Source organism: Mus caroli, chromosome 5, assembly GCF_900094665.2.
Source record: "Mus caroli chromosome 5, CAROLI_EIJ_v1.1, whole genome shotgun sequence".
NCBI classification, from domain to species: Eukaryota; Metazoa; Chordata; class Mammalia; order Rodentia; family Muridae; genus Mus; species Mus caroli.
This window is the reverse complement of record NC_034574.1, coordinates 134,512,799-134,538,611: the sequence shown is the minus strand read 5'-3', so window position 1 is coordinate 134,538,611 and position 25,813 is coordinate 134,512,799. Positions and strand designations below refer to the sequence as shown.

General features: G+C 45.3%; 1 protein-coding gene across 1 annotated transcript in view; it reads right to left on the bottom strand.

Annotated features, from left to right (window-relative positions):
* Sdk1 (sidekick cell adhesion molecule 1) overlaps nt 1-25,813 on the bottom strand; it is a 713,594-nt gene that overhangs the window by 391,805 nt on the left and 295,976 nt on the right. The window lies entirely within an intron of this gene.

Here is a 25,813-nt window from a genome sequence, read left to right as displayed (position 1 = left end):
TTTTTTCCTCCCCGAATTCTTCCTTGCTGAAACTATTGTTAGAGAAATGGGATTTTGTTTTTGAATTTTGGTGTTTTCAGTTAGTGAAATTTGATTTTACAGTTTCCAGTTGCAATAGAGATTAAGCTGTAGGAAAGCTGTGTATGGGGAATCGAGGCAAAGGCCTCGATCTCAAACTTGATGGGACCCAGAAACAAGGTGAGCATGAGAGCGACACTCTAGGGAGGGTGCCCAAGCTTTCCCTGGGAGGCTGTCAGGTGCTTCCCTGTGGCAGGGTCCACGGGAGAGCCTCCAGATCCTTTCAGGTAAAAGCACCCAGGTGACGGTTCCCAGGCCCCTGCAGATGAGTGAGTGTGCCCAGGCCTCTCCAGGTGAGCATGTTCAAGCTCTTCCACGTCTCAGTGATTAGATTTGGGGAGCATGTCTCCTCACCCTCTTCTCTACTTACCACTTCCCATTTTCCCTAAGTGGTTACTTGGTGATTGACAGTTTCTGATGGGAGATGACGATGTTCAAGCAGGATGACAGGAATCAGTTTTAGTATGAATCTCTCTGATCTACACGTCACATTGCTACACATCTGTCTCCGTTTGACATCAAAGAAAGCTTACAATTTAACTGAGTCAAAGTCCTTACTGCACCGAGGGAGAAACTGAGGCTTGGACCCCTGCAGTCACAGAGCTCCCATGTTCCCAGGGCCTCATGGTGTGACCCAGTGCCTTGAGTAGGGACTCAGATTGGGAGTCCTGGGGTGGCCTTTACAATGGAGCTTTTTTGGTATAACAATGCCTAGGTGCCCACAACAATATTGTCTCAGCTGTAAAAGAAACTAATTAATTTTCATCCAAAGCATTATGAATAAAAAAATCAGATGTGCAGAAAAATGAATTAAAACTAATAAAAGGATACTGCCCGCTGAAAACGGACTGATCTTAGTTAATTTGGGGGAAGAAAGAGCCAAGTTCTATTCTGCAGGTGATGGGACTTCAACAATTTCCCTTCTACAATAAAAGGCCCCTTTTTTGGGAACAGCTGGAGACAAAAGCTAATAAATCATACTCGTCCGTAGTTAGAAAATAGACAATATGAAGCCAGAGATTCAACTTGGCCTAGAAGACAAAACAGTGTGAGCCTGGACCAGGCAGTGTTCTGGAGTAAACAGAAAGAAACAAAGAAGTCCATAAAAGTGGCTCTTGTCTTTCTTCTGGACTATGAGGATCTTTGTAAGACAGTCAGGGGGGTAAGCAAGATGGCTCAGTGGGTAAGGGTGACTACCCCTAAGCCTGATAACACGAGTCTGAAAACCAGGTCCCACATGGCAGAAGGAAAGAACCTTCCCACAGGCTGGTCTCTCACCACCATTGCTGAGTCAGGTATGCCTCTGCCTCTAAGTAAATGATTTTTTAAAATTTCCCAAAACAAAAAGCAGCTTACCACCAAGCACTGCATGCTCAGGAAAGCCAGGGTTTAGGAAAGGTGGGGGTACCCTGCGCTCTGATTTCTACCTTAAGTACTCTAAGGCACAGTGATGGTTAACTGTACCAACACAGCTGGATTCTGAATCAATAAAGAGACACAGCCCTGGGAGGCTCTGTGAGAAGGATTAGTTGCAACATAAGATCTCCCCTAAAATTTGTAGACCAAATATCACTTGTCTGCTTTCCCTTCTGTTCTTGGGTGTCTATATCCTTCACTGACCTCTGAACCCAGCTCCCTCAACTTTCCAACATGGGCTAATGACCAGGGCCCTCCAGGAATGCTCCATGCCTCCAGTGTCAGGTTGGGAGGCTGAGGCAGACATCTGGCCGCAGGGACTTGCAGCTACTGGGTTTTTAGCTTTTCTGGATGTAGACAGCCATTATTGGACTACTCGGCCCCTACTGTGCAAGCCAATCTACTAAATGCCCTTTTAAGATATGTTCATTCTCTTGGTTCTGTTCCCTTAGAGAGCCCTGACTAATACAGATATACAGAGGCTATGTGTGAGAGCAGCTTTTTCTTTTATCAGTCTAACTGACAAGGTGCTTTCAGCATTTACTGGATGCATCCCCACTAAACAGGAATGAGCCCCGGGGCCATCTGATTTTATTCTGGTTGACACACACTCTTCTGAGACTCCTTCCCCCAAACATGCAGGTGCATTTTGCATCAGAATTTCTCCCCCCCTTCTCTCTCTCACACACACATACACACACACACACACACACACACACACACACAACTCAGCACAGTTCAGACTGAAGCCATGGTGACATCATCTTCTTGATCTATGGGTTCAGGATTCCCAGGGGCCATGATCTTGGGGAATCAGAAGGTACCTCAAGCTGAGCCTTGGCCCAGCTCTCTGGTTGGTGGACACTGCTGCTCTTATGGGTCAACCTAGATGTTTCTCACTCAAGCGTTCAGTTGACCTACCCCGAGTCTAACTAAAACCTGATGACTGTCACGTTTGAGTGTAGGAGAACCATGATGTTATGCTAGGGGGTCACCTGGGTTTCAGACAGATCCCTTCCCTCTCTAGGGGCATTAGTAGGCAACTCTTTATGTTCCCTGGGTAGCAATCATGCATGCTGGCACAGTGTGCCCAGGTGGTCCATGGAACCCTGTGCATCTGCCAAAGAGGCATTGCTGTCAAGGCACAGCAGAGCCTAAGGCTCAGGGGCTACCATCATGAACCTAGGAGGGGTCCACAAGAGAGAAGATGACTTGAGGGACACAGTCTATCCCCCAACAAGCTAGGTTGGGGCACCCATTCTCAATAAACCGTTTAAAGCGACAGGTTCATAGTGAAAAGTAGAGAAAGGAGATTTATTCAGTATGGCTGCACTGGGAAGAGGGACAAAGAGATCCAGGGATCAGACCCAGCAAGGCCATCTCTGGGGTCTTGAAAGGAGGGTAGGGTTACTCAGAAGCTAGCAGATGCCAAGGTTGGTTTCTGCCTGACACTCACTCACTGGCCAGGCTTTAGTCTCTAGGTAAGAGGGACCTAACAAGTTGGAAATCTCTTTCTGGAAACAAGTGCTTCCACTTGCTGGCGCCTTTTCCTTCTCCCACCATGAGACTCCTGGGGAATTTTCTTTCTTTGGGTCCACTGTTTTAAAAGTGTGATAGTCAGAGTGAGAGGCATAAGTGTCTCTTTAGAATACCTTCATTTCTGCCAGGCCACCAACAGTACAGATTCAGAGGTTGGGGTTTGGGGTCCCTCCTGACTGCTAGCCAGGACACTCTCAGGGTGGAACAGCATTTTCAGCTGTCCTCAGCATTTCTCCAGGACCCTCCTAGCAATCAGCCCCAAGGTCTTAAGTTCTCTCTCACTTTGTCACATGAACAAAACATTCCAGGAAAGAACTGTGCCTTCACTGAACCCTCTGTAAGGCTGATTGGTTGATTAGAACCAACTTGTGGAGACGTTGGAATGTTGCTGATCTGGAGCCAAATTACAATTTATCTTGGGCTATCTTTTGCCCCCCATAATAGCCATTCCTTGTTCACCTGTATTTGACCTAACACGCTGTAACTAACTGACAAAACAAAATGGAATGCATTAGCTTAACAAAACCCTAGTTTCCACAATCCAAAAGGCTCTCATCAGAGAGCGCCCAAGGTCTCCCTGCTTTGCTGTAACCTGCCCACCAGGTGTTTTTGCCAGTGGTTTTGAAAAGTGCCTTGATTTATGACTTTCTGTTCCTGGGTCTATAGAAACTTCATCAGACTGTTCTCTCATTGGAACACAGAATTTTGGCTGATCTAGATTTCTGTTCATAGGCAATGATCCCTCATTCGGCTGAGGAGAAAACTATCTCTTGTCTCCTTTGAGATGACATATATGTCTTTGAGTTAGCAATCATAAGATAAGGTGGCCTTCCCACTGAGCTTCACCTGTGAAGCAGGGAACAGGCCTCCTTGCTAAGAAGGAGTATGTGGATCTGGGGGTACCATGTATGTAACTTACTCCTGTTTCTGTACCTGTCTGGGCCTGGTCCCATCTATACCATTTCTATCCTCTATAGGCTGTACTTGCGCCCCAGGGTCTGAGCACAGGTGGTTCTGGTTCCCAGCCACTTGGTGCTCAGTGTTACCAGGGTTCAGAGACCCATCAGAGTGGATGCTGGTCCTTTCCCAATACTGAGCAGTTAGCGATTGCCTTGTTTTGAAACTCTAAGGTTCAGAACTCAAGGATGGTACCCTACTACTGTCAGATCTGAAGCTAGATCAAAAGGTATAACTTGGAGATGGAGAGAGAGCTCAGTCAGCAAGCACAAGGACCTGAATTCTATCCCCAAGGTATCCCCATGGTAGTGGACGCATGTAATCACAGCACTGAGAGGCAGAGACAGCTAGATTCATTTGTCTGGTAGGCTAGCTATCCTAGCCTGAATGCCAAGTTCTTGGTCCCACTGAAGTCTCAAAAGTCTCATCGTGAAAGGGAACAGACTCTGGAAAGTTGTTCTGTTGTCCACATGTGGGTCATGCTGCATACATGCACACATGCACAGAACTGGGAAGTGTGAACTTGGATCTAGACCACATAGAGAAAGTTAGTTCTCAGCACACTGGCTAGGACTGCAACCAGGGCTGTAGAGGATGTGACAAGAAGATGCAGGCAGGTACCTCTGACTGAAACTTGAATAAAGCCTTCTGCATGTTCGGGAGCCCCTGCAGAGCTTGGGGCACAGGTTTACCATCAGCTTCCATTAAGCTGGGCCTCTGAGCATTAGATTCCTAGTGACCAACCCCTCTAGATTAGTGGTTCTCAACTGGTGGGTCTCAATCCCTTTAGTGATGACTGACCCACCCTTTTACAGGTCTAAGACCACAAGAAAATGCAGATATTTACATTATAACTCATAACAGCAGCAAAATTACAGCTATGAAGTAACAACAAAAATACTTTTATGTTTTGGGGTCGACACAACGTGAGGAAACTATATTAAAGGGTTGCAGCATTAGGAAGGTTGAGAACCACTGCTCTAGATTAACCCGAGATGCTTAAGAAGAAGGGGTTGCTGTGGCTCTCTCAAACTTAGGTGGACATCAGAACCATCCAGGAAGCTTGATTGCATGGGAGTCCCGAAGCCCATTCCCAGAGAGCTGGTCCTTAGCTCTGGGCTGGGTGCTGGGGATGTCTTTTCTCAACACATGCCTAAGATTGTCTGTGGACTGCCCAAGACTGGTCTGGAGGCCATGTGCTGAGGACCTCTGTGTTAGGATGCCTGGTGGCTATGGCGCACTGCAGGAAACACTGGCATCACCTGGGAGCTTATTAGAAATCTGGTTTCCCCAATTTTAAGTGCATAAGAATCGCCTCAGTATCTTATTATGCAGAATCCGATTCTGAGAAGGAGCTGAAGCTCCCAGGGCCAGGCTTTCAGCCAAGTCCATCAATGTACAGAAACACCTAAGGGCACGAGGTCTCACACAGTCCAGATGACTCCTATGGGCATCTAGAGTTGAGAAACTATACTCTGTATTTTAAAGTGCATATTCTATTTTGTTACCTTACAAGCTTTCTGGGTGGTGTGATTCAATTGATCTAGCTAACACTTTCTCAAGAGTTACTCTTTTGATCTTCTAGTTCTCATCGTCCTAGCAAGGAGCAGCTAGAATTCTTCAGTGCCAATATCCCTGGCCCTGTGTTTCCACTTTCATTCCCAAACAAAGGCCAAGCACGGTAGTATCCACTTGCAATCCCTGCTCTCAGGTAGCCCAGGCTGCTGCATGGTGAGCTACTAGTAGAATTTTTTTTTTTTTTTAAAGATTTATTTATTTATTATATGTAAGTACACTGTAGCTGTCTTCAGACACTCCAGAAGAGGGCGCCAGATCTTGTTACGGATGGTTGTGAGCCACCATGTGGTTGCTGGGATTTGAACTCTGGACCTTCGGAAGAGCAGTCGGGTGCTCTTACCCACTGANGGATGGTTGTGAGCCACCATGTGGTTGCTGGGATTTGAACTCTGGACCTTCGGAAGAGCAGTCGGGTGCTCTTACCCACTGAGCCATCTCACCAGCCCTAGAATTTTTTTTTGCAGAATATATTTTGACTCTTATACTCCATGAAAGAATTTTGAAAAACTTACTCTCACATACTTTAAGTTTATATTTAAATGTTTAGATGTCACTCTCAGTGTATTGTAAACAAAATTTAATTTTATTTTTAAATGTGTGCATTTGTGTAGCAGGAGGGAGTGTGTACATTTGAGTGTGAATACCAGGAGAGGGCAGAGACATCAGGTCCTCTGGAGCTGGAACTGGAAATGGGTACTGGGATTTGAACTGCTGTCCTCTGAAAGAACAGTCTCAACTCCTGAGCCACCTCTCTAGGCACCACAAATAAAAGCTTTATCTCCCTCTTCCATATACATCTAGAGAGACCTAGAAACCAACAGGATGTGAGTCATCTTTAGAAACACTCCGTAGAAACACTCCTCATGGGGCTGCAGAATGGGCTCAGTGGTTAGGAGCTAGTTCTTGAAAAGGACCTGAGTTCTCGTCTGAGCACCCACATCTCGCAGAACCCATCTGTAACTCCGAGTCCTGGAATTCAACATCCTCTTCTCGACTGCGTGGGCACCTGCACACAAGCAGCCCCATCCCCCGCCCCCCCCCCACATAATTACAAAAAAAGATAACTCTTTTAAAAACCCACTCCGTTGTAACATTTAAGAATTTTATGTCATCCCTTCGCCCCTTCAAGCCACGCACAGAATCTCATTCACTATAATATATACTATATTTGAAAGTCATTTTTATCATTGAATTGTATCTTTCTTATTAAAAAGGGGGGTTTCCAATAATTTGTAAAAATTTCCTGGGAGTCTAAAGTCCTAACTATTAAAAATTTATGGATTAGTTACCCATTATAGTGATTATTAGTAATTAATCAGACTCAGAAATGCTGTGACAAATTTTTTACAAATCTTTATGGAGTATGAAAGGCAAACCCCAGTGCACATCTTTTAATGAGATGAATGGAACGTCCTTCTTTTAATTAGTTCCTGTATTTGTGGATGAATATTACTTCTAGCAAAAAATGAAAAGGCATTCGGCATCGATTTTATTTCTATTTTTCATTTTAATAAATGTACCCACTGAGGAAATGTCTTTCAGAGATAAGCCAGGGGGAATGGAAGTTTTACCGTGACAATCTCAATCCACTGACTTCATTTGGGGTTGCTCTAAATCACAGTAATTTACCAGAAAGCTATGGGTTTTGTTTGCTTGTTTGCTTTGTTTTGTCTCCCCCCCTTTTCTTGTGTTTTTTATTTCTTCATAATATTTTTATTGATTATTTGGAAATTTTACATCATGTATCCTGATCACACTTGGAGGAGGAAGGGGAGGGGGAGGAAGAGGAGGAGGAGGAGGCGGAGGAGGAGGAGGAGGCGGCCCAATTTGTGTTGTGGACATACTCACCGGAACATGGTCCAACTCCCAGTGGCTACCCCCTTAAAGACAACTGAGTTCTTCCCTACCCACACCCCTGCCAGAAGCCATCAACTGTGGAGAGCTATACTTCAGCATCCTTCTCACAATTTTAAAGAGTTCTCTAGTGTCTAGGCAATTATTTTGGGGGGTGGAGTGGAGGTAGGGGTTGTCACAGAAGCCTTCTATGTCCCTCTTTCTTAATTGTCAATCAGCAGTCATTGATACCACTGCAAAAGTAGCTTTCTTGCCCTTTACACTCAGCAGGAGCCCAGACCATGGACTTCCATATGGTTTCTGGCTGGTGACAGCACAGACCACAGACATCCATATGGTTTCCTACATCAGCACGTGGCACAGATCTCAGCTAGGTCTCTGGTGGAAACACAGACCTCAGACATCAACCTGGACCCCTGCTGTAGCATGGGCCACAGGCACCACCACAGTCCTCATGACATCACAGACCATGGGCATCCACATGGTCTCAGGTGGCTACACAGGCTGCTCGCATTCCCACAGCCCCTGGTGGTAACACGCAGCCTTCTCTTACACCTGGCCTCGCTGGCTAGTGTCTGGTTCCACCTTTCTCCACCGCACATGCTCCTCTCCGCTGCTCCATCTCTCCCGCCTCTTGGAAACTGCAATGTATCACATGGTATATTTCCCCCAAACATGCGAATATGCATCACAAAGACTCATTGTTCTGGTCTAAGGGTTCTAATTTCTGATGCACCATAAATCCTGGACCATTGATGAGACTCACTTCAGATATCCTACTGTTACCCAGAGTCAGGGTGATCTTGTGGCTAGGCAGGGCATCTGGAGGCAGGTTTTGTGTGAGTCCCAGGCTACTGTATACATCCCCACCCTCAGTGTCCTCGCTCTACCCCACCCTACACCATCCCTCAGGCTCTCGATGGGCTTTGCCTTTGTGCTTGTAGCACCACAGGCTTGTTTTTGTTTTTTTGACACAAGATTGCCTATAACCCAGGCTGGCTTCAAACTTCCCATTGGCTAAGGGTGATCTTAAACTTCTGATTCTCCTTCCCTTCCCTCCAGAGTTCTGGGATTACAGGCATGGAGCCCCACACCTTGTTTATGCAGTGTTGTGAATGGAATCCAATACTTCGCAAATGCCAGGCAACCACTCTACTCACTAAGCCATCCTCCCAGGTCAATTTAAAATGATCCCACTGATTGACAACTAGACCAAGTCATCCTCCAAGTCTGTGGGCAGCTAAGAACTGTACATGACCAGGCAGATTTCTTACTCACACAGGGAAGATGTCTTCTTTCTCAGCACTGACACCTGATGGCTAAAGTGCTCCCAGTCCTGTCTAGTGAAGAACTGTAGAACCCACAGGGAGGGATGCACAAGACAGCAGGGGCTTTGGGAAGAATGCCTCCCCAGAGGGTGGGGGCAAAGCAACTGTGAAAAGGTAACAAGAAGGTCTGCTCCTGTGGACCAGCTCCAGGGGGGATGGGATGGGAGCTGGGGTGTGGAAACAGACTCCCTTGAAACAGCCGAGACCCAGTGTTTCAGAGGCAAGGTGGACCTAAGCACTAAATGTCTCCTCCAGCTCCCTGCTTAGTAAGACTGACCCCCAGCAAATCATTGTCCCAAAGGCTAAACAGGGTGTCTCCTCCCATGCCGAGTAAGGGAGACCCAGAGGAACAACCAACAAAAGAAAACAAGCCAAAGGGGAGACAACATGGCTGTGGCAAGGGAACCTCAGTCTAAAAGCCAGGATGAGTCAGGAAAGCGACCACATGCCCTTCTGTGTTCTGACTGTCAGCACTCAGTGTGGCAATGTGTGCTTGGGACCCCAGGACTAGGGGGACAGAGACAGGTAATGGCTCCCTGGAGCTCATTGGCCAGTTAGTCTATCTGAATCAGTGAGGGCCAGGTTCAGTGGGAGACTTTATCTCAAAAGTTAAAGTGGAGAGCGAGAAATGAAGACATTGGACAGTCACCACACACACACACACACACACACACACATGCACATATACATACACACACATACATGCACATATACACACAGACACACACACCACACACATAGACAGACACACACACAGTCAGACACGTGGACAGTCACACACAGAGGCAGACACAGACACACATAGAGACGCACACACAGATACACAGACACACACAAAAACACACTCACTGACCAAAACTCTCACACTGAGTAGACTTTCATGGGACAAGTATTTCTAGTGCCACCCATTCTTCAGGCCCCCCTGGGGAGGTCCTGGTGCAGACAGTGGCCACACAGTAAGTTAGGGCTCTTGGAAGGAGGCTGTGTGAGTGTGAGGCCTTGCTGGGGATGCTGTGTTGAAACAAGACATGACACCAGCTCCCAGTCACATGGAGCGCCTCCCTCCCCAGATCTCTGTTCTTAATCGTCTCACAGGCCGTGTGTGGCTCCATAAAAGAAAAGGTTTTTAAAGAGCTCTGCTAACAAAGCTACTCCAACCCCGAAAGCAGGATTGATGGTTCCCTGGTCTGTGCTTCGACCATGGTCTCTGCATAACTCCATTGCATCTGGCATCCTGTACAGTGGAGCCCTCTCCGTTGTTCAGTCTGCCTCTCCCTGGAAGCGGCGGCTCGGAAAGGCAAGGGCCACGTGTCTTCTTTATTTAGTTTCCCATAATGCTGGGTACGGGCACTGTGTTTTCTGAATGAAAGATGGAAATGAACTGAATTTTTTAAAGAGGCCAAGGGAGGGGTGGGAATCTCTTTGGGGATAAAAATGATACATAAGAACTCTCAAAAACAAAGGAAATCACAGAGCAATGCTTCTAAGACTGCTCCCGTGCAGAACGCAGGCATGGTCTCGGGGCCTGTGGTGATAACTCACCTTGCAAGTGTGAGAGCCTCTCCTCAGCCCCCACACAACAGCCAGGTGCAGGAGTAGCATGTACCTTCTAAGTGGGAGGCCAACTCAGGAGATTCCCCGGAGGTTTCTGGGTCAGCTAGCATGTGGTAAGCTAGCCTGGCCTGTGTGGTGAGCTAGCCTGGCCTGTGTGGTGAAGTTCCAGGACAATGAGAGACTGTCTCAAGCAAAAGTTCAACTGACCAACATCCAAGGCTGTGCTCTGACCTCTACATGTACGCCTGTACTTACATGTGCACTCCTACATAAATGTACACACACAAGGTTGTGATAGCACATCTGCTGTTCAGTGTTTCCTTGTGTTCCAGACCAGGGTCATATGCAAAATACTTAATATCGATTAAATGGCAGGCTCACTAACCAATCAGAACAGGAGCCAGTAGAGGCCACATGACTTGGCATCAGGCCCCCTACACAGCTTAAGATGCACCTGTGGTCCAGCTAATTTCAGTGCCATGATAGGGTCCCTACCCACTTAAAAATTACAAATATACTTAATGCCACGATACCCGAAGCAAACAAGGATATGAAAGGTCAAAATATTGCCTATTCCCTTCATATTTTTTGATGATGGGACCATTTTTTTTTTTTTTTTGCGTAATTTCCCAAGGCCATTTTCTCAATCCAGAAGTTAAGTTTTCTTGAGTGTTGAAGGGAAAAAACAATACTTAGATAATCTGAAATGAACTAATAAGCAAAGGTTAACTTACAGATAGGTTACTGTGCCTGGATCTCTCTGTCTAATGTGGATGAATAGACAGGGAGGGTCTTAAATTCTGGAGCCTATTTGTATAGGGCTGTTTCCCAAAATGGAATTACCCCTCAATGAATAAAACCCCAAGGACATGCTGTCAGGGAGACAGGGTGGTGATGCAGGAAGAATTGGGAGCTCTGTGGTAACCAGTGATAGTAACAAAGATGCCGGTCATGGAGAGTAGAGAGGGGGCGATGGAATCAGTGGTCATGGCGGTAGCGGTGACAACTAAGCCTAGGGAATAAATGCCGTGCTTCTCTAAGAAGAGACTCCTTCCTAGCTTCTGAGCAGTGAAGACCACCGGGCAGGCAAAGGAACATCATCACTATCTGTTTACTTCTTCTCCTTCTCTACCCCTCCTCCTTGTGTGTGTATGCCTGTCTGTCTGTCTATATTCTATGTGTATGTGTGTGTGTGTCTGTCTGTATTGTGTGACAGATCTCTTATAACACAGGCTGGCCTTCAGCTTACTGCTCAAGTGCTAGAATTACAGGCATGTGCCAGCAGGTCCTTCTCCTTCCCAACTTCACCTCCAGCTCCACAAGCTCATGCTAGGAAGGAAAACAAAATGATGTGTAGTACTGCATAGGTTTTCTTCGTAAAGATATGTGTGTGTGTGTGTGTCTGTACAGACTCCTGTGTTGGAGTAATGCAGGCATACCCATGCAGAGGTCAGAGAATAACCTCATGTCTCATCTCCTTTGACGCACAGTCTCTTGCCCATGGCTGTGTGGACCAGGTTAGCTGGTCCACAGGCTTCTAAGGATTCTCTTGCCTCTGCTTTGTTTGATGTAGGCATGCTGGGATTACAGATGCATGCCACCACATCCAGCTTTATATGGGTCGTGGGGATTTGAACTCCAGTCCCCTTGCTCTGCTATTTGAACTCCAGTCCCCTTGCTATTTACACAGCAAGAGCTCTGCTTATCGAGCTATCTCCCTAGTCCTTTCTCAGGAGCTCTTCTACAGTCTGGCACTTCTGGTCTCCCGCTTGTTACTCTGCCTGCTGGAGAATTATAACACCATTACAGCTCTTAGGTTCCATGGATGGTCACCAAGGCTCATAACTGAGGTAAATCAGACAAAACCCAGCTCACATTTTATGCTCTATAAAAGTACAAAAACTAATATTTTCTTGAACCAGCATCCCAGGTTCACCCTTCCAGACCTGTCTGGGCAAAGAGCAGAGTATCCGCCAGCTGGGTCAAGGGTCTCAGTCTCTTTCCTCTGACTCTCTCTGCTGAATGCAGAGCCACACGAAGCTACAGGAGCTGGGGACTGATTAACGCTAAGAGTCGATTCCTGAAGATGGTAAAAGGTGAGAGGGCCCGGACAGCATAACGACCCAAAGTCACAGAGATGACAGAGACTTTAGCAGAAGATTCACTAATTGGAACATGCAACCTACAGCTGCGGGTAAACTTCTGCCCTTTTTATTTCTGAAGATAAATCTCACTTCTGTCCGTCTCACATGCAGAGGGTTCTTGGGAGAGCGAGGGCTCGGTGGGTGCTGGCGTTGGCTTTGGTAACATACTTCAGAACTGGGGAACAGCTATTCTCTGTACCAGGTACTGCCTGATTTTTCTCAAGTTTGATTTACTGTTCTCGGCCACACTGTAAAGAGCTGCAGCTTTAATTACCTGCTGTAATTGCCATCTATAAGGCTCCAAAGAGAGTCGTTTACAGCGATCAGTCATAAAACATTATGACTGAATAGTAAAGTGGGAAACTGGTGCCATGAAGAGGTGACCACTGTTAGGTAGCATGTCCTAAAGCAGGGGCCTGCTGAGAGGGTCCAGCATGATTTCTAAATCAAACACAATTCTGTCGTAAATGAGTAAGGTACTGTGAGTGTCACTGGAGGAAGACAGACCTGGGTTCCGATCTACACCACCGAGTGAACCACACAGGTCTACACAGGTCGCTGCAAGCTATTTATCCCGTTGATTTGCTTCCTTCATCTGTAAAATGAGGATGGCACTCACCCGGCCACTTCTCGACTTTCCCCCCAGAAGGGGATTCATGAGGGCCAATGTTTTTAAGAGAGCATAACATTTGCAAAGTGCATACATAGTAGACATTTAAAAAACAGATATCTTCACAACTACTACTATAGTGTGCTTTTATGAAACATTGGGACAGATCACATTTCCTGCCTTACTTGTATGTTAGAACCTAGAGATAACAGATGAGACATTAGATACTGTAATGGTTAATGCTAAGTGTCCAGCAAGCCATACCTTTAATCTTAGTACTTTGGAGGCAGAGACAAGCAGATCTCTGAGTTTGAGGCCAGTCTGGTCTACAGAGCAAGTTTCAGGGATAGCCAAGGCTACATAGACAAATCCAGTCTCATACACTTCCCCAAATTCCTGAGTATTCCCAACACACTGAGTATCAAATCAAAGGATCTGGAGTAACCCAGGAGACAAACTTCTAAGCACATCTACAATCTATGAGGGGTTATCTAGATGGCTTTCACAGAGGTGGGGAGAGCCACCCTGAATATGGGTGGCTCTATTCTATAGACTGGGATCCTGGATTACAGATAGAGGAGGCAGCAAGCTGAGCCCAGCATCCATCTCTCTGCTTCCTGACTGGATGCAGTGTGAGCAGCTGCCTCACTCGCTCATCACCATGCTTTCCCATGATGCACTGTATCCTTGAGTTGTCAGTCAAAAATAAAGCCCTCCTCTCATTAGGTGCTCTTGCCTGGGTGTTTACCTCATCACTAAGAGCAGTGACACACATACCATCAACACAAACACCACTGTTACTAAAGCAATTGGCTCCACTCCCTGTATCTTTCCAAACAACCATACCTTCCCGCTTTTCTGAAACACGAGGCGTTAAGACAATTTTGCCCAGCAAATCAATCTGGAGTTAGAAAACCTCAAAATTCCCAAGCATTAAAAAAAAAAAAAGGCTAACAGGTGTTTCTTAATTGGGAGTCTCAGAATGCTGAACTCATTCATAAGTAGGAAAATACCAGGGATGACCAAGGAGAATAGCAAACAAAACCCTACTAAAATCTCCACACCGGGGAACTAATCAGGATCACTATTTATGTTTGACCATTGAATAAATAGAAAATTTCCAGGAAAACCACATTTATGACGAATATCTAGCTCTGTGGTCTCTTCCTGGGCAGTCACTACTACTGGCTTTGGGATGGGCATTCTCCAGACAAGGCGTGTGATGGGACCATGCCAGAGCTGACGGACGGACGGACTGTAAGAAAATCAAAGTTCCCAATCCTTTTCTTTGGATTCCCCTAAAACTGTATATGTTTAAGATTTCTATTTTCACCTTTTATGTATGTGTCTGTGTATGAACACGCATGAATCTATGTGCAGCACAACTATGCAGATGCCCACAGAGGCCAGAAGCAGTGTTAAATCTCCTAGAGAGAGCTGGAGTTATAGGTAGTTGGGAGTTACCTGGTTGAGCTGCTGGGAATAAGGTCCTCTGGAGGAGTGGTGCATGCTATTAACTGCTGAGCCATCTCTGCAGCCCCCAACTTCCTGTCGTTTCTTACCAATAACGAAGGTGATGCAGGGATAGGGACTGCATTCAAAGGGTCAGGAGCTGGACAGTTAAGGGTGAACTGCAGTGCTGAATCCTTGCATATAGGATACATTTTGAAATACTGTTCCTTTGTATGAAGAGTCTACAATGACATTAACTCAAGGCCCCTGTCACTAACTTCAGACAAGTTTGAAAAACCAGACCCCAGAGTCAAGGGTAAATGGTATTAGGGCAACATCAAGTTCCAGCCCTAAAACTGGCCCCATTAGTGGACTCCCACTCTGGCATATCTGTACCATCATTTAAATTGGTGCATTTAACATGAGGGCAGGGGGAAGGAGGTTTGTGAGAGTTATTAAAGCTGAGCTTTGTGGAGGAGTTTGTGAGAAATCTGATTAGGCAAATCAGCACCAGATGGTAATCGGTGCCCTTAACTACTCAGATCATAATTGGCACAAGTAAATGAATACTTATAGTCAGTCCATTTACAGATTCCAACTGGGCAGGTTGACTTGCCGAGCAAATCCTCCTGAGCACGTGCTCTCTCACTGCCAAAGGGGCATGAATTGTGTGTCCTTGTTGGGAACTAGGAGTGCCACAAACATCCTTCTTAGAAATCTATGGGACAGAGCACATCCTCCTTTATATCCTCCACAGTAGCAAAGGCGCTGCTGCTAATAACAACTGCTGCACTGCGCCTCACAAGGACAAAGATTTGAGTTTGATCCACATAAAAGGCCAGACATGGCAACGCATACCTGGAATCCCAATGCTAGGGAGGCACAGATGAGCTAAACCTTGGGGCTTGTTGGCCAGATAAACTAGCTGAATTGGTAAACTCCAGGCTTAGCACAAACATGGTGGAAAAAGATCCACTTGGGAAGACACCCAAGGTCAACTGCTGGCCTTCACATGAACATGCATACACATGCAAGAATGTTTGTGTACACAGACACTCAGACACACACACACACACAGAGAGAGAGACACACGAACACATACATAGACACAACAGAGACACATATACATAGACACAACAGAGACACATATACAGACACATAGACATACAGACACATACACACATATATAACAGAGAAACACAGACACACACATATACACAGAGACAAACACACAGACACACACACACACACACACACATACCCCTCATCTCCAATTTCACATCCATTTCACCCCTAAGCCTAGGCTAGGTTTGCTGTGCACTCAAACATACTTTGCTATTGCCTCAGGGGTGCTAGGTTAGCATCACAGTTGAGTATGCAGAGCTAGCACACCGCTATCACATAGATCCAGTGTTCAGTGGGAAGAATGTTGCTACCAGACAGAAGACCTCCTTCTTTAGAAAAACAATCCTAGACTCTCAATAGTTCAGGTGTGGCAGAGCAAGAGTCCTCAGTGGAAGGGTAAGCGGGTGGTACTCTCCACTTTTATCTCATGGCCCAGGACATATGTGGTTCCCTTTATGAGTCACTAGGTTGCACCAAGGAGTCACATAGACATTGTCTTGAGTCCTCAGCCTCCCATTGACCATACTCTTGATTGGGTAACTTTGTGACTGTGTCAACTCAACAATTCTGTGATTGGGTCTGTGACTGTGAGACTAGGTCAGTGACCTTATGCCTGGGCAAATGATCTTGTGAGAACTAGTGTGGTGATTAAGAATAGCCCCCATAGGCTCATATAGTTAGATGCTCGGTCATTATGGAGTGGGGCTACTTGAGAAGAAGAGGGGTATGGTGGTATTGGAGTAGGTGTGGCCTCATTGGAGTAAGTGTGTCACTGTGGGGTCAGACTTTGAGGTTTCAGATGTGTGAGTTGGGCCCAGTGTCTCTTGCTCTTCCTCTTGCCTGCAAATGAGGATGGAGAACTCTCAGGAACCTCTCTGACACGCATGCTCCCATGCTCTCTGCCATGATGATAATGGACTAAACTTCTGAAATTCTAAGCAAACCCCCAAAATGCTTTCTTTAATAGGAGTTGCCATGGCCATGGCATCTCTTCAAAGCAATAGAACAGTGATTAGGACAGGCAGTGACTGTGTGATGGGCCAGTAACCTTATGACTGCATGCATGAGCTTATGAACTGGGTCCCAAGCTCTACCCTTCATGTCTCAGTTTTCTTGCCTATGAAATAGACTTGATCATGGGTCCCAAGAGAACTGATAAGGAACTGGAGAAAGAACATACATAAAATCATGTCTCTCTAGTGCTCAAAGGAAGCCATGCCCTTCACCTTACTAAGCCCCTAGAAAACCATTCAATAGTACACTTATTTGTAAATCACTACCAATCTGCAGCCACCCCAGAAAAGATTTTACTCCTCAATCACCTGAAAGCATTCTGTAAAACCATGTATCTCTTTCACATTTTAAGGCGACATCTAAAATTTCTTATCCTAAAATATAAAAAATGCAAATATCATTTTCAGTGTGCTTTAGCATGCTGGCATATTTTAATAAAATCAAACTCATTTGACACTCTTTTCTATGTGTTCAGTGGAATCTAAATATTTGATGGGCCATGTCTAAAGATGTCACACATGCACCGGCCGTTGAGAGGCACATAGTCCGGTTCCCACTCTGCATGGGGATTTTACATCATTCCCTGATTCCCTTCTGGAATGGCTATTTCCATGCTTTTCTTTCCACACTTTTATCCTAATTTGTTATGTCTTCTGGCCCAGAATATTTTCTTGATCTTCATCACTGCCACTGAAGAAGTATGTATGTAAATTTAAATTTCACCCAGGGACCACATGGTCTTGGAAAGAAACAACAACAACCAAAAATCAAACCTCTTCTTACACCAAATTACTGTTATGCTTATCACATAACAGTAAATCAGAAAGTACATCCCAGGGGCTAGGGAACTGGCTCCGCAGTAAGGGGCATATAGTGTTCTTCCCATTAGGATATGTGTTCATATTCCTGTGTGCGTGTGCTCGTGGAAGTCAGAGAGCAACCTTAGGCGTTGTTCCTCAGGAGTCATACCTGGCTTGTTTGTTGAAGCAGGGTCTCTCATTGGTCAAGAGCTTCCTGATCCAGTGGGGGTTGGGGGTGGCATCCAGAGAACACTAGGGATTCTCCTGTCTCTACCTCCCAACACAGGGATTGTGCAGTTGGGGAGCTGAACATAAGCCCTTGGGCTTGTCTGAAAAGTACTTTACCAACTGAGCCAAGTTCCCAGCCCCCAAAGTATTGTCAATGGAACTTCAAGTGGAGTTTTACCTTTTTCTCTTTGGTGGTGGTGGGTAGGGCTAGGATTTGAATTTAGGGAATCATAAATGCAAGTGTTCTACCACTGAGCTACAGCCCTGGCCCTCAAGCTCTTTTTGTTGATATTGAAGTGTTGGTGATTATCATTGCCTACCCTCTCATTCACCCATCTACCCATCTATTTATCCATCCATCCCTCCATCCATCTATCCACCCACCTATCCATTTACCAACTATCCATCCATTCATCCATTCACCCATCAACCCATTCACCCACTCACCATATATCCATCTATGCATCTAACCATCCATCCAACTCTTGACTCATCTACCCATTCATCCACCTATCCACCCACCCACCTCACCACCCAGCCTCCTATGCATGTGGGGCTCAGAAACAAAATATTTAGGTTGCCATTTCACTTTACATTTTAGCTGAAAGTGTCAGTAGAGTACAGTGTGCTGACAGTAGTGATCATGCAGACTGTAGCTTTTAGTTGGGTGACCCGAAGTCCAACTCTGGATACAGGTTATCCCAAGGGACCACGTGACAATTCTCATTTGCAAGCAAGTGGGCAGGATGTCCTCATAGGTCTGTGTGCTTCTGGAACTTTCCAATAGGTTACCATTTGACTGTTGCTGGGAACAGGGAGATTTGTGGACCTGTGCATTTTGTTATAACTGAATGAATTTTCACAGCATGGATAAATGGATATAAAAGTATTCCTGGGGAGAAACCACAGCTTTGGGTTACTTGGGAAGCTTGCACAGATGAATGAGGCCCTGAGGCCACACTGAACTTTCTTGGGGGTTGTTCTGTTGCTATGCTACATTCTGAACCCCCATATCTGGTTGCCTCCTAGCATCTGCATATACTGGCTTTTGTTGTATAAACCTTGCTCCCCATTTTAAAGCTATTGGTTAATAAAAGGCAAGAGCCTGTGATTGAGCAGTAGAGAGAAAAAGGCAGGACTTGAGAATTGAGTGTTGGGTCTCCAGAGAGACCACAGGAGAGGAGAAAGAAGATGGAAGTAAGGAGCAGAAGGTTGCCATTAGGTGGGATGGACCCAGAGGACGTGACTAAGAGAAGTGCACCCTGAGGACAGGCTGGCAGAGTAAAAGCAGCCCAGGAGAGACTCAAACAGCAAGTAACGTGGGACATCAAGTTTGGATACAGGTGAGACTAGCATGGAATCTGCCCAATCTAGGCTTACAGATTGTAAATAAAATACCAGGTTTTTGTGTCTTTTTTTTTTTTTATGGGCTAGCTAGAATAAATCTTTCATTTACAGAACTTGGAGGCCATGTTAACAGAAAATGGGATTCTCTGAAACCATAATAATTTGGCCAGTGAAATATTATCAAGACCAGGCAAGGTAAAGGCTTCTGTTTACAAAGTTTGGACCATGCTCATCAGTGAGACACCAAAACAGAATGAAGCTGTCATGAGGCCGATGCCAAGAGAACAGTGCGGTGCAGGACACCTCCAGGATCAGTAGGATACTTGAATTGCTGTTTCTTCCACATCAGTGAATGTCATAGCCAATGATTAATTAGGTATTCCTACCCCAGGGGCAGATGCTCTGGGCTTCTTTCTCAAGTAGCCTAGGCAGACTTTGAACTCTCTATGTTGCTGAGAATGACCTCGAACTTCTGATCTCTTTGCCTCTCCGTCCTAAGGGATCACAGGCACTGTACTACCAGGCTCAGTCTATGTGGTACTGGGGATCAAATCTGGGGCTTTGTGTATACAGCGCAAGCACTGTGCCAACTGAGCTACATCCACGGCCCTCAGAGCTGCTGCTGCTGCTGCTTTCTCCTCCTCCTCTTCCTCCTCATCTTCCTCTTCCTCAGACTTTATATATATATATATATATATATATATATATATATATATATATATATATATAAGGTATGTGTGTGATTGCGTGTTGCAGGTGGGTATGTGCATATAAGTGTAGGTGGCCTTTGGACAATGCTGAGGGACTGGATCTCCTGGAACTGAAGTTATATCTCCTGTAGGCAGCTGTGAGGTGCTGAAGCAAAACTCTGGTCCTCTGTGAGAGCAGTAAGAGGTCCCAACTGCTGAGTCTCCAGAGGGCCCCATCATGGCTTCTTTCCTGATAGAATGTCTATAGAAGAACTCTGGAGACCAAAGTCTAGACTTAGTTCTGCCTATCAGAGTGGGATCTTGGATCTGCCTAGCAGCACCCACCAGAGGATTGGCCAGCACTTTCTGGGCAGAGCATGCACAGCACCTGTACAGCTGTGCGGTTAAGCACCTGATCTCAGGCTGCAGAGCCTTTTCTACTTATGTTTCTGAGGATTCTGGCAGGGGAGCATCACACACCCTGTAGATAGATCTGCAACTGGGTTCTAAGTGGCTCGGCCAGGATGGAGAACCCAACATCTCCACACGGGTCTGGAGAGACAGTTTTCAAATGCTTCCTTCTGCTTTAGATAGCCAACCCATGCCAGAGTCCATTCAAGGGCTTACACCTGCTGCCTTTCACTCTTTTCATATTAGAAGTGTGAGGAATGTACGATAGGCCACAAAGAGCCGTGCCTTATGGAACAGTCCTCTCAGGTGACTGTGCAAAGACATTGTTCTTGGGGACTGGCTTTCAACTACTAACCATCTATGAGGGCTGCAGTTAAATTAGCATGACAGAGGACACGAGAATGTTAAGTGGGCTTCGGAATTAAAAGCCGGGTTTGTCAGCCTGAAGGAGGATCAGCTAAAATGATAGCCTATCTGGAAATGTTGTTTGAAGAGCAGACATTAAAATGAAAGAGGTGAAGGAAGCAGGAAGGAGAGCCACAGTCATTTCTGTTTTAATCTCAGCTTCATCCCTCACAGAGAACCTCATTACACCGGACATTTTGAATATTGGGTCAGAAGTGATGATGTGTCTACAATACGTTCGACAGCTTTTAAACAATGATTGATTAATCACCGCCAGAACCCATCTGATCTCCTAACTGTAGGCTTTTTTTTTTTTAAAGGAAGAAACTCCCATTCACATATTAATTCGGTGTTGAAAAGCCAACACGTAGAAGTTAACTCGATGTAAACTTTTTCAAATGAAAGGGCAAAGCAGGTTGACAGGTTTATAAAGCTTGCCCGGGTCTGACCTCAGAATAGAAATGTCTACTTCCAGGCAAGTTCAGCCCATTTGGGGTATGCACCTGAGCTGCGGGAGCTCGCTATAAAAGACTCATGCGGAATGCTCCAGCACCACCTATGGCCTTAATACCTGGTGGCATAGGTCACATTAGAATGTCAAAGCAAACCTGCCCCAGAGAGGCAGCAAGGTTGGTCAGACTCTCTCCTTCTGGACTTGAATACTACATGGCCGATGCCATACACATGAAGAGGAAAGTTGGTGCCTAATAATGCCATCCACTAAACAAGCATGGCACAGCGTGCAGCACCATAGGAGCCCATGTTTCAGCTGTAACGCTCCATGCATGTTAAAAGCTTATTTTTATCCATACACTCATTATGTTTTACTTCCCAGAAGCTTCAAGTGCAGATAAAATGTTCAACCGCTGGATTTTGGGAGAGGGTCCTGTTGGTAAAGCATTTGCCTTTTACTCATGAAGATCTGGGTTCGATCCCCAGAACTCATGTATAAGAACATACGTGGGTGATAGTAGGTAACCCCAGTGCTGGGAGGTAGATGAGTAGATTCAGAGAACTTTTGGGCCAACAAGCCCAGCCAATCATTGATTTCCAATTCCATTTGGAACCCTGACTCTTAAAATAAGATGGAGAGCAACTGAGGAAGGCATCTACCTCTGGTCTCCATGTCTATATGTGTAAATATCACACACACAGTAGCATGAGCACACATGCACACACACACACACACCACATACACATGCATATATATACACACAGTCTCATGTGCGTCTGTCCATGCACACGTACGCCTTTTTCTTGTTAGCAGGTGACTGCACACCGTTTATTTAGACACATAGACATGCTTAGCCCTGTCCCTTCCTCTGTTCCACACTATAGAAAAGGAGAGACAAGATCAGTGATAAATTATTTTTTAACCAATTGTAGTATGATCCACCTAGACTTTAATTCCCAACACCAGAAGCTGGTCACGCCACTACACCAAGTTCCCTTACTTTATTCTCTAGATAAAAGAAAAAGGGAGGGGATCTATATTCAGTAAATGCTAATTGGCTGAAATACCTTTTGATATTTCTGGAACACTGGCCAGTTTTTCCTTTTGTTTTTTAAGTTGCCAACCTTCTCCTGTGATATTCTCACAAAAGCCCACCTCAAGTCTACAAAATAGACACCTGAGGCTGTAGACACAGCACACCTTCCTCATGGTGCCTTAGGTGCCCGGTAGAGATGAAGATACTTTATAGAGACAGAGAGGCCCTGACCAGAGCAGGAGCAGGTCTCCAGAAAGAAATTTACACAGTTCTCTTTAGACCACCCTACAGGATGAGACTGAAGCCAGACAATGCTGGGCCAACAGTGGGCAGAACTATGCCTTGACCAGGACTGCTTAGATATACATATCCTTGCCTCCTCTATTACATCAATTTTAAATCTCATTTCAGGAACTTGCCAGAAGTGGACTTGGGGAAATGGGGTGGCTTTGTTCCTCTTCTCAATGTGACCACATTGGACAAATTCCTTTTTCTGCTTTCCACAATTAGACTTTTTTTATTTTTATTTATTTATTTATTTATTTTTAATTCCCATTCTGAGGTCAGGAGGGTGAACCTGGCTTGGAGCACAGGCTCTGACCCCCCAAGTTCAATAGGAACATAAATGACTCTGGAGATTGTATAGGGAATCCAGGGAGGTGCTAGGTCTTCCATGTTTCAAGGCTTCACAGGACGCTACATGCCCATCCCAAGTTGTAGCTCCTACCTATATAGCACCATGTGACACACAGGCAGCCACACGGAAGCACACCTCCTAGAGGGGTTTGTAGATTTATCAAGACTTCTGATCTTTAGAGGTTTTCCAAATAGAACTTCTACAGGGAAAAAATGCATAATTGGTTCCATTTAACATTTAGCTAAGTCTGATGTGTCAGGGGAAGGTTCGCCTAAGAATTAAAATAAGATCGGTTCTTCTACCTCCTTCCCTTCCTACACTGTTCTGGTCGTGATAAAAAGTGAAGACTTTATAGAGGAGCAGATTGCAGCAGGGCTGTTACCTAGCACAACGTAAGTCTTCAGCACAGCGTCATTATAGCTCGGCTTTGCGTGTTTTACCTGATGCTGATGAAAAGATACCATTTTACAAGGGAGAGAGATGTGAGTCGGTTAATTATAATATTTATGAGTGGCTTCTTTTAGACTTTTTGGTTGAGGTAGAGCTGAAATTATTGCAAAAATTTTTACATATTCTAATTATCTACCACCACAGTGCTGCATTCAGAAGGGACTTTAAGAATACATCACTCTAGTTCTATTCTTTACCCCAGGTCAGAATAGCCTTGGGATGCCAGCCCATTTGATAACTCTGGGATAACAGTGCCGTGTGAACCCGGAATGCCTTGCCGAGTCATTTCTCGCATCTCCCAACAGATTAAGGCCGATTTCCTTGTTTCTGACCCAGAGCACCACTGTCTTTGACCGTCATTATCCTATTTATACCACAATCGAGTGCTAAATCAGATTTGCTTAACGGAATGAATGCCGCTAGTTATAAAACTTGGCAATCATTAACAATAATCACGAGCTCCTTGGTAATACAATCTCCGTCCCTTGTTATTGTTGCTGAAAACGTCTCGGTCAGTCAGTCGTGTTTGCTTCTTTTGACAAAGGCAGAGTATCACACACAGGATGCTGTGGTGCTCCATCTAATCAATGTGCATTAAAAGGGCCTGACTAATCCTCAGTCTGCCTACTGTATGATCTGGGGAGGAGGCCTCTCAGCTCCTCAGAATTGAGGAGGTCCTAAGAGCTGAAGGAAAGGCTCAGTCAGGAAACTGATTGCAGGGTATGAGTAAGGACCCGGATTCTATCTCTCAGAACCTGCATGTAAAGGCTGAGCCCAGGAGCTGGGTAGGTGATAACAGGCAGATTCCTGGGGATCACAGCCACCACGCAAGTCTAGCTGAATCAGTGAGCTCTAGGTTCAGTGAGAAAGCCTTAAAAATGAGGAGGAAGGGAGCTACAGAGGTGGCTCAGAGGGACCTTCTGCACAATCGAGAGGTTCTGAGTTCCAAATTCTAGGACCCTTGTAAAAAGCTAGCTCTGGTCAGCTTAGGGACACACATACACCTTTAATCCCAGCACTTGGGAAGCAGAAGCAGGAGGATCTCTGGGAGTTTGTTATCATTTTGGTTTATGTAGTGAGTTCTAGGACAGAAAGGACTACACAGAGACTATCAAAACAGTAACTGGGTGTTAAAGTGTGTCTGCAGCCCCCTCACTGTGGAAGGTTGAGGCAGGAGGATTTCCAGAGCTTGTTGACTAGAGTGTGATATTAACAGGACAAAGACATCCTGCTCTGTCCACTACACTCATGAATGTGGGAGCATGCACATCCCCCTAATATGTGTACATACACCATAACACACTGTATACATAGGCATGCATTTATGTGTATACCCACACACAAAATGTTTTTAAAGGTGGGGAGCAATTGAAGAAGATTCCTGGCCTTCACAGGGTATGCAGAGGTGCACATAACACACACACACACACACACACACACACACACACACACACACACACATGGATTAAAAGAATGAAAGAATTACAACAGAGCCACATGGAATCTGGTGGGTGTGTGAGCACAGACTCTCTTAATCCCCACACCAGCTCCCGGTGCTCAAGGCAGACATTTGCCCTGTGCATTCTGTCCCTCCTATAGCAAAGCAGTTGTCCTGAGATGCCAGACAAAGAGAACACTGCATATTTCATGTACATTTCAAAATGCACAAATAAAAAGCCACGTCTCCCCAACCTCTGGATATTTTCAGGAAGAGGAAACCCAGGGCTGCAATGGGCCGCATGCCAGGATAACACTCTGAACTTCTCCTTCCAAGGCCAGTCTCCATGGTCGGTTTCTCTAGAGTGTTTCATACCATGAAAGGAGACACTGCCAACACTCGAGGACACATTTCTGATATGTATGTTGGAACCTGGTATAGGTCACGGTCTAAAATTTCCAAGTCCAAATATGTAAAGTCTTTCTCCAAACTAAACTTTCTTAAATAATTGAGTCTATCACTGCAATTTATGTGTATTTAGTTGAGTCAAGTGAAAATGAGCAACAGACTGTGCTTAGACACTGCCTTTAAAAGAAAAAAATCAAGGTAATGTCTCTATAAATGGTCTGGACTAGATTAGTGCTCACTTGGTAATCTAGGCATGCCTCAGATTTGAAATCCTCCTGCCTCAGCCTCGTGAAGATAGGGGATGACAAACCTTGGTCACTAGACCTACCTATTAAAATGCTGCTAATTTTTAAAAATTCATGCCATGGTGTGTGTGTGTGTGTGTGTGTGTGTGTGTGTGTGTGTGTCTAACTTCTGGGCATCAGTACTCTCCTTCTACCACACAGGTCTGGAGATTGACCTTAGAAACTCAGGTCATCATGCTTGGCTGCAAGCTCCTTTACCCTCTGAGCCATCTTGCTGACCCCAAATATTGCTAATTTAAACACAACTGTATATGTGCATTTTCTGTTTCTCAGGGATGTTGCTCTTAGGTTAGCAGAACACAGCCTGTGCCTCAGTGGCAACTGAGATCTATAGGTACAATCTGAAGAAGTTGTGAAAAACAGTAATATTAGCAGTGGACAAAGAGAACAACTTTTTTTTTTTTAAGTCAGCAAAACAAATAAGATCTTGGGTTAAAAAATATAAAATTCATATTGTCTGCAAATCATTCAAAGGAATCAATGGCTCCAAAGCCCTTTGAACTACCAACAGTAGATCAATATTAAGCCATAAACCACACCAGAGAGAGAGATAGAT